The sequence below is a fragment of the Oryctolagus cuniculus genome, unplaced genomic scaffold (assembly GCF_964237555.1).
Source record: "Oryctolagus cuniculus unplaced genomic scaffold, mOryCun1.1 SCAFFOLD_166, whole genome shotgun sequence".
Classification (NCBI taxonomy): Eukaryota; Metazoa; Chordata; class Mammalia; order Lagomorpha; family Leporidae; genus Oryctolagus; species Oryctolagus cuniculus.
This window is the reverse complement of record NW_027208353.1, coordinates 69,346-74,953: the sequence shown is the minus strand read 5'-3', so window position 1 is coordinate 74,953 and position 5,608 is coordinate 69,346. Positions and strand designations below refer to the sequence as shown.

Below are 5,608 nucleotides of genomic sequence, written 5' to 3'. Positions count from 1 at the left end.
AATGTAATCATAAGACCCAAACCCAAGTACACATAGGGAAACTCTAAATATTGTCAACACACAATAGCTTTTGGGTAAGATTCCAATAGCAATAGTCACAAAAATAAAAACAGAGACATTTGAGTATATCCAACTAAGATACTTCTTCACAACAAAGTAAACATCAGAGTGTAGATACAATGAACAGATGGCAGGAAAAATTAAAACTCTGAATGTTTACAGATTTCCAGAACATTTACATGAATTGGAAAAACTCCAAAAAATACAGTGAAGAAACAGGCAAGGATCTGAATAGACATTTCTCAGAAGAAATGTACATGGTCAAAACATGTGAATATGCCCGATGTCACTAGCCATTATGTAAATATAAATCAGAACACCATATCAGTCTCCAACACCTGTGGGAGAATACAACACTCAGGTGTTTGTGTGTGCAGCAAGTGGGTTTAGAGGACCCTGTTCACCTCTGGAGAGCAGAGCCTACAGGGAGGTAAAGAAACCTTACTGCGCAGGGGCATGCTAATCTTCTCTGTATCATTCCAATTTTAGTATATGTGCTGCCGAAGCGAGCACATGTGCTGCCGAAGCGAGAAAGAGATGAAAAGAATTTATCTCAGCTAGCCACTAATATTCAAGAAACAAGGTCTTCAGGAAAGCCAACTCAACTGACATTTTCATGTCATTGTTAAATAAAGGAAAAATTATCTAGGTTCAGCAATACGTAGTTTATAAGAGAAAGACTACAGAGTAATTTCCTTGGCATAGAAATAACTTTGTTTTTGTTTTTTTTGTTTTTTTTTTTTTTTTTTTATCCATGAGGGCTTGCTATCACCACCACACACCCACATCCCATATACAAATGCCTGGCTTGAGTGGTAGCTTCTCTGCTTTGAGGCAAGTTTCTGCTAGTGTGCACCCTGGGAGGAGACGGAGGATGGCAGAAGTGCTTGGGTCCCTGCACCCAAATGGGACATCCAGAATGAATTCCCAGTTCCTGGTTTTGGCTTGGTCAAGCTTTGGCTATTGCAAGTGTCTGGGGAGTGAAGCAGTGGTTCCCTCTTCCTGTCACTCTGCCTTTCAAATCAATAACTGTTGTTGGTAATGACTAATAATGATATTCACTGATTGTCAAATTTTGAATCTATTAATTATAGACAATTTCTCTTTGTATTTTTAAACTTTCATAATGTTCTGTAGCCAATTTCATCACTAGAAATAAAAACTTTTCCTCAAAAAAAAAAAAAAGAAACCTTACTGCTTTCCTAATGTGCTTATTAAGTTCTTGACCAGCGCCTGTTAGTCTTGCCACAAACTTTCTAGTCTTACTACTTTCCTTCTTCTTCTTCTTCTTCTCTGTGACTTGTAAAATAGTATACATTCTATATACTGTGGATACTTTTGATTTATTTTATTCCTTCGGTCTCCTATGAAGTTCCTCCACAAAAGCACAGCCCTCAAAATATTCATTCATTTATGCAGTCTGCAGATTTCATGAGCTACTAAATTCCAAGTAGTATGTTAAAGGCAAGATCTGGGCCTAAGAGAAAAGTGGTCTAAATTCTGTGCCTAGAAGAGGATTTGGGACATAGTAGAACTTCAGTGAAGTGCTATGTGAATGACATGCACTCATTAAATGAGTAATCTAAAGCATACACTTCATTTAAGCAACACAGCAGCCCTACTCACCTCAGGTAGAGCAATTGAGAGGAATAATGTGAACAAAAATAAGACATCAATAAGTTGAATAATAACAGAGAAAAAACAAAATGAGATAGATGCCAACATTACTGAGCTATTTTTGAGGAATTAAATTGATAGAGGGGCTGGCATTGTGGCCAAGTGGGGAAAGCTGCAATCTGTGAGGCCAGCATAACATCTGAGTTCCACTTTGAGTTTAGGAATCTCCACTTCCAATTTAGCTCACTGCTAAACACCTGGGAAACCAGCAGAAGATGGACGAAGGACTCAGGTCCTTGCCACTCATGTGGGAGACTTGGATGAAGCTCCTGACTCCAGCATGCCCCAGGCTCAACTGTTGAAACTCTCTGGGGTGTGAGCCAGCAGATGAAAGCTATCTATGTCTTTCCCTCTCTCTCTAAATCCACCTTTCAAATAATAAAGATTTAATAAACAAATTAACTGATTTCAAAATACACAAAAACATGAACAATACTATATCATTTTTATGCCAAACTGATAAAAAATAACAAATGCTAGAGAGCACATGGGAAAAGAAAACCACCATATATGGTAGGTGAAAACACAAGTTAGTACAGATGTTATGCAGAACAGTATGGTCATTCCTTAAAAAGGATAAAAATTGGGGCTGGCGCTGTTGTGCAGTGAGTTAAAGCCCTGGCCTGAAGGGCCAGCATCCCATTTGGGTGCCAGTTCTAGTTCCAGCTGCTCTTCTTCCAATACAGCTCTCTGCTATCTCCTGGGATAGCAGTAGAAGATGGCCCAAGTCCTTGGGCCCATGCACCCATGAGGGAGACCCAGAGGAAGCTCCTGTCTCCAGGTTTCAGAATGGCATAACTCTGGCCTTTGTAGTCATCTGTAGAGCGAACCAGCTAATGGAGGACCTCTCTGTGTCTCTACCTCTATTGTAACTCTTTCAAATAAATAACAAAAATTAAACTAAGATAAAAATTGACCTACCATGTGAGAGTTATCTTGCTCTTGGCTATATAGAATAAGGAAATTTTATTAGAAGGAAAGGAGGAGAGCATATCAAAGATACAGCAATTTTCCCATAACACAGCCACTATAACACAGTTCACTGCAGCCAGGATGTGAAACCAATCTAGCTGTCCATCAGTGAAAAACAATGGACAGGGCAACCTCTTTTAGATACAAAAAAAGAACAAAATATTATTAAATTAATTGAAATAAGCCAGAAGCAGGAACACAAATGTCACCTGGTCCTTGTCGCATGTGGAAGTGAAAGAAAATAATGGATCTGAACACAGAACTGTGATTACTAGAGGCTGAGAAGGAAAGCAGCTAGGGATAGAGGGGGATTGGATAATAGGTATCAAAAATCAAAGAGGCAGAAAGAACTTCTGGTGTTCCATAATATAATGAGATGACTACATTCAACCATATTAGGTTCTGTGTAAAGAACTGAAGGAGAGGAGCTGGTAGTCTCAAATCATGGAGAAGAATTAGAAACTGTAGTTGCTTGGGGGCCAGCATTGTGGCACAGTGGGCTAACACCCTGGCCTGAAGCACCAGCATCCCCTGTGGGTACCAGTTCTAGTCCTGGCTGCTCCTCTTCTGATCCAACTCTCTGCTATGGCCTGGGAAAGCAGTAGAAGATGGCCCAAGTCCTTGGGTCCCTGCACCCAAGTGGGAGATCTGGAAGAAGCTCCTGGTTCCTGGAATCAGATTGGCAGAGCTCCGGCCATTGTGGCCATCTGGGGAGTGAACCGGCAGAGGAAGACCTCTCTCTCTCTCTGCTGCTACTTCTCTCTGTAACTCTGTCTTTCAAATAAATAACTCTTTAAAAACTTAATAAAACTGTAGTTGCTTAGCTTGATCACTTTTTACTGCATAAATGTGTGCAAATATTGCACTACACCCTGTAATAATGCATGACTAGGACACATTAATCACAAATTATTTCAATGAAATTTTAAAAATTAGAAGCATTTCTTTATATTAACAATGAACTATTTGAAAATGAAATTAGAGAAACATTTCCATGCATAGCAGCATAAGAACCAGGAACCAATGTCTTCAATGTTATCAGTGATGAATCAGATTCACAGCCCCCAGCACTCAGTTTTTGCCATATACTTTACCATGGCAATTGTGGGCATATAGTAGTAAATCAATGGACAGGAATCCTTTGTCTCTAAATCTGCTAAATAAATAAACAAGGAATTCATCAAAGAAAAAGAGATATCAATTTGGATGCCAGGCACAAAAACACATGCACTTGAGCTATCCTCCAGTTTGTGATGCCAACAAATCTTTCAGACATGTTACATTTTCAGAGACTTTTCTGTAATCTTGCTTAGCTTTCTGGAAATCTGCCTTATAGCAAAGGGTTTCCCAATTCCATTACACTCATGATATTTCTTTTGTGTGATATATTAGTTTACCATCTAGAGATAATTTATGGTACAAAACTTTTCTATGCATGCATGTTTTCTCATTTGTGAGTCTATTCATGGGAATTGAAGACTGATTTATAGCAGAAATACTTTTTCCAAATTCATTGCATAGACTTTTGTTCCTTATGAATTCTCTGAAGTCTGTTGATGTCTAATTTCTGGCTAAAGGTTTTATCGTATTTACAGCATGCAAAGACTATCACCTTTTGTGAATTCTGTGTCTATACAAGCCTGAAATAAAGAAAATGTTTTTGCACAATTAGTATACGCCTAAGAAACCACCTGTGTCAATTCTCTGATGTACCATTGACTTCTGACTCTAATAATATTTATAAGCTTTCTCCTTTACATGAGTCTCTGTTGGATAGGATGTGATTTCCAGCAAAAGGTTTTGTCACAATACTTACATGAATTTGGGAGAAAAGCTCTTCCACATTCATTATATTGTTAAGGTCTCTCCCTTGTTCAAATTCCATGATGGATTATGAGGCATTACCTATGTGAAATGACTTTCTCACATTTATTTCATTCATTAGATATATATGTTGTGCATTCTGATATAAGGAGAGATTTGGGCAGAGCTTTCCAACACTCATTACACCCATAAGGTTTCTCTCCCACGTGAATTCCCTGTTGTCTTATGAGGTATGGCTTCTAATTAAAGGGATTTTACTTTCAAAGGAGTTTTTCCCTGTATGAATTTGATGATGTACAATGAGGGCTGAATTATGGTAAAAGGCTCTGAGTCATTACATTCATAAAATTGCTCCCCATGAGAATTCTTTTATGTTTGATGAGGTCTGATTTGCACCACAAAGGCTATTCACATGTATTATATTCATGCATTTCTCCCCTTGGTGAATTCTCTAATATTTCATGAGATATAACTTGCACAAAAAGGTCAAGTAGAAAATTCCCTGTGTGGATACTCTGATATCTTATGAGTTATGAAGTACAGCAAAGAGGCTTTCCACCATCCTTCCATCCATAAAACCTAGCTAAATTGAGCAACAAAGATATAGAAAACCTAAACACACACATAACCAGATGGAAATGATACCAGTAATAAAGACCATCACTACCAAGAAAACCCCAAAACTGGAAGGCTTCACTGCTGAATTCTAACAGACATTTAAAGCACTAACTGCAATTCTTCTCAAGTTATTCAAAACAATTGAGAGAGAGGCGATTCTCCCAAATTCTTTCTATGAAGCCAACATCACCTTCATTCCTAAACTTGAAAAAAGTGCAACAAAGAAAGTAATTATAGACCAATTTCCCTGATGAACATACATGCAAAGATCTGCAACAGAATTCTGGCCAATTGAATCCAACAATGCATCAGAAAGATCATCCACCCAGACCAAGTGGGATTTATCCTTGGTATGCAAGGATGGGACCAAAGGCTTTTCCACAGTCATTTCATTTATAAGCTTTCTCCATGGTGTGAAGGCTCTGATACTTTCTGAGGTTTGACTTCTCAGCAAAGG

At 38.4% G+C, this 5,608-nt stretch overlaps 1 pseudogene; it reads right to left on the bottom strand.

Annotated features, from left to right (window-relative positions):
- Window positions 1-505: 505 nt before the first annotated feature.
- LOC138848309 (U6 spliceosomal RNA) lies at window positions 506-573 on the bottom strand (annotated as a pseudogene).
- Window positions 574-5,608: the final 5,035 nt, after the last annotated feature.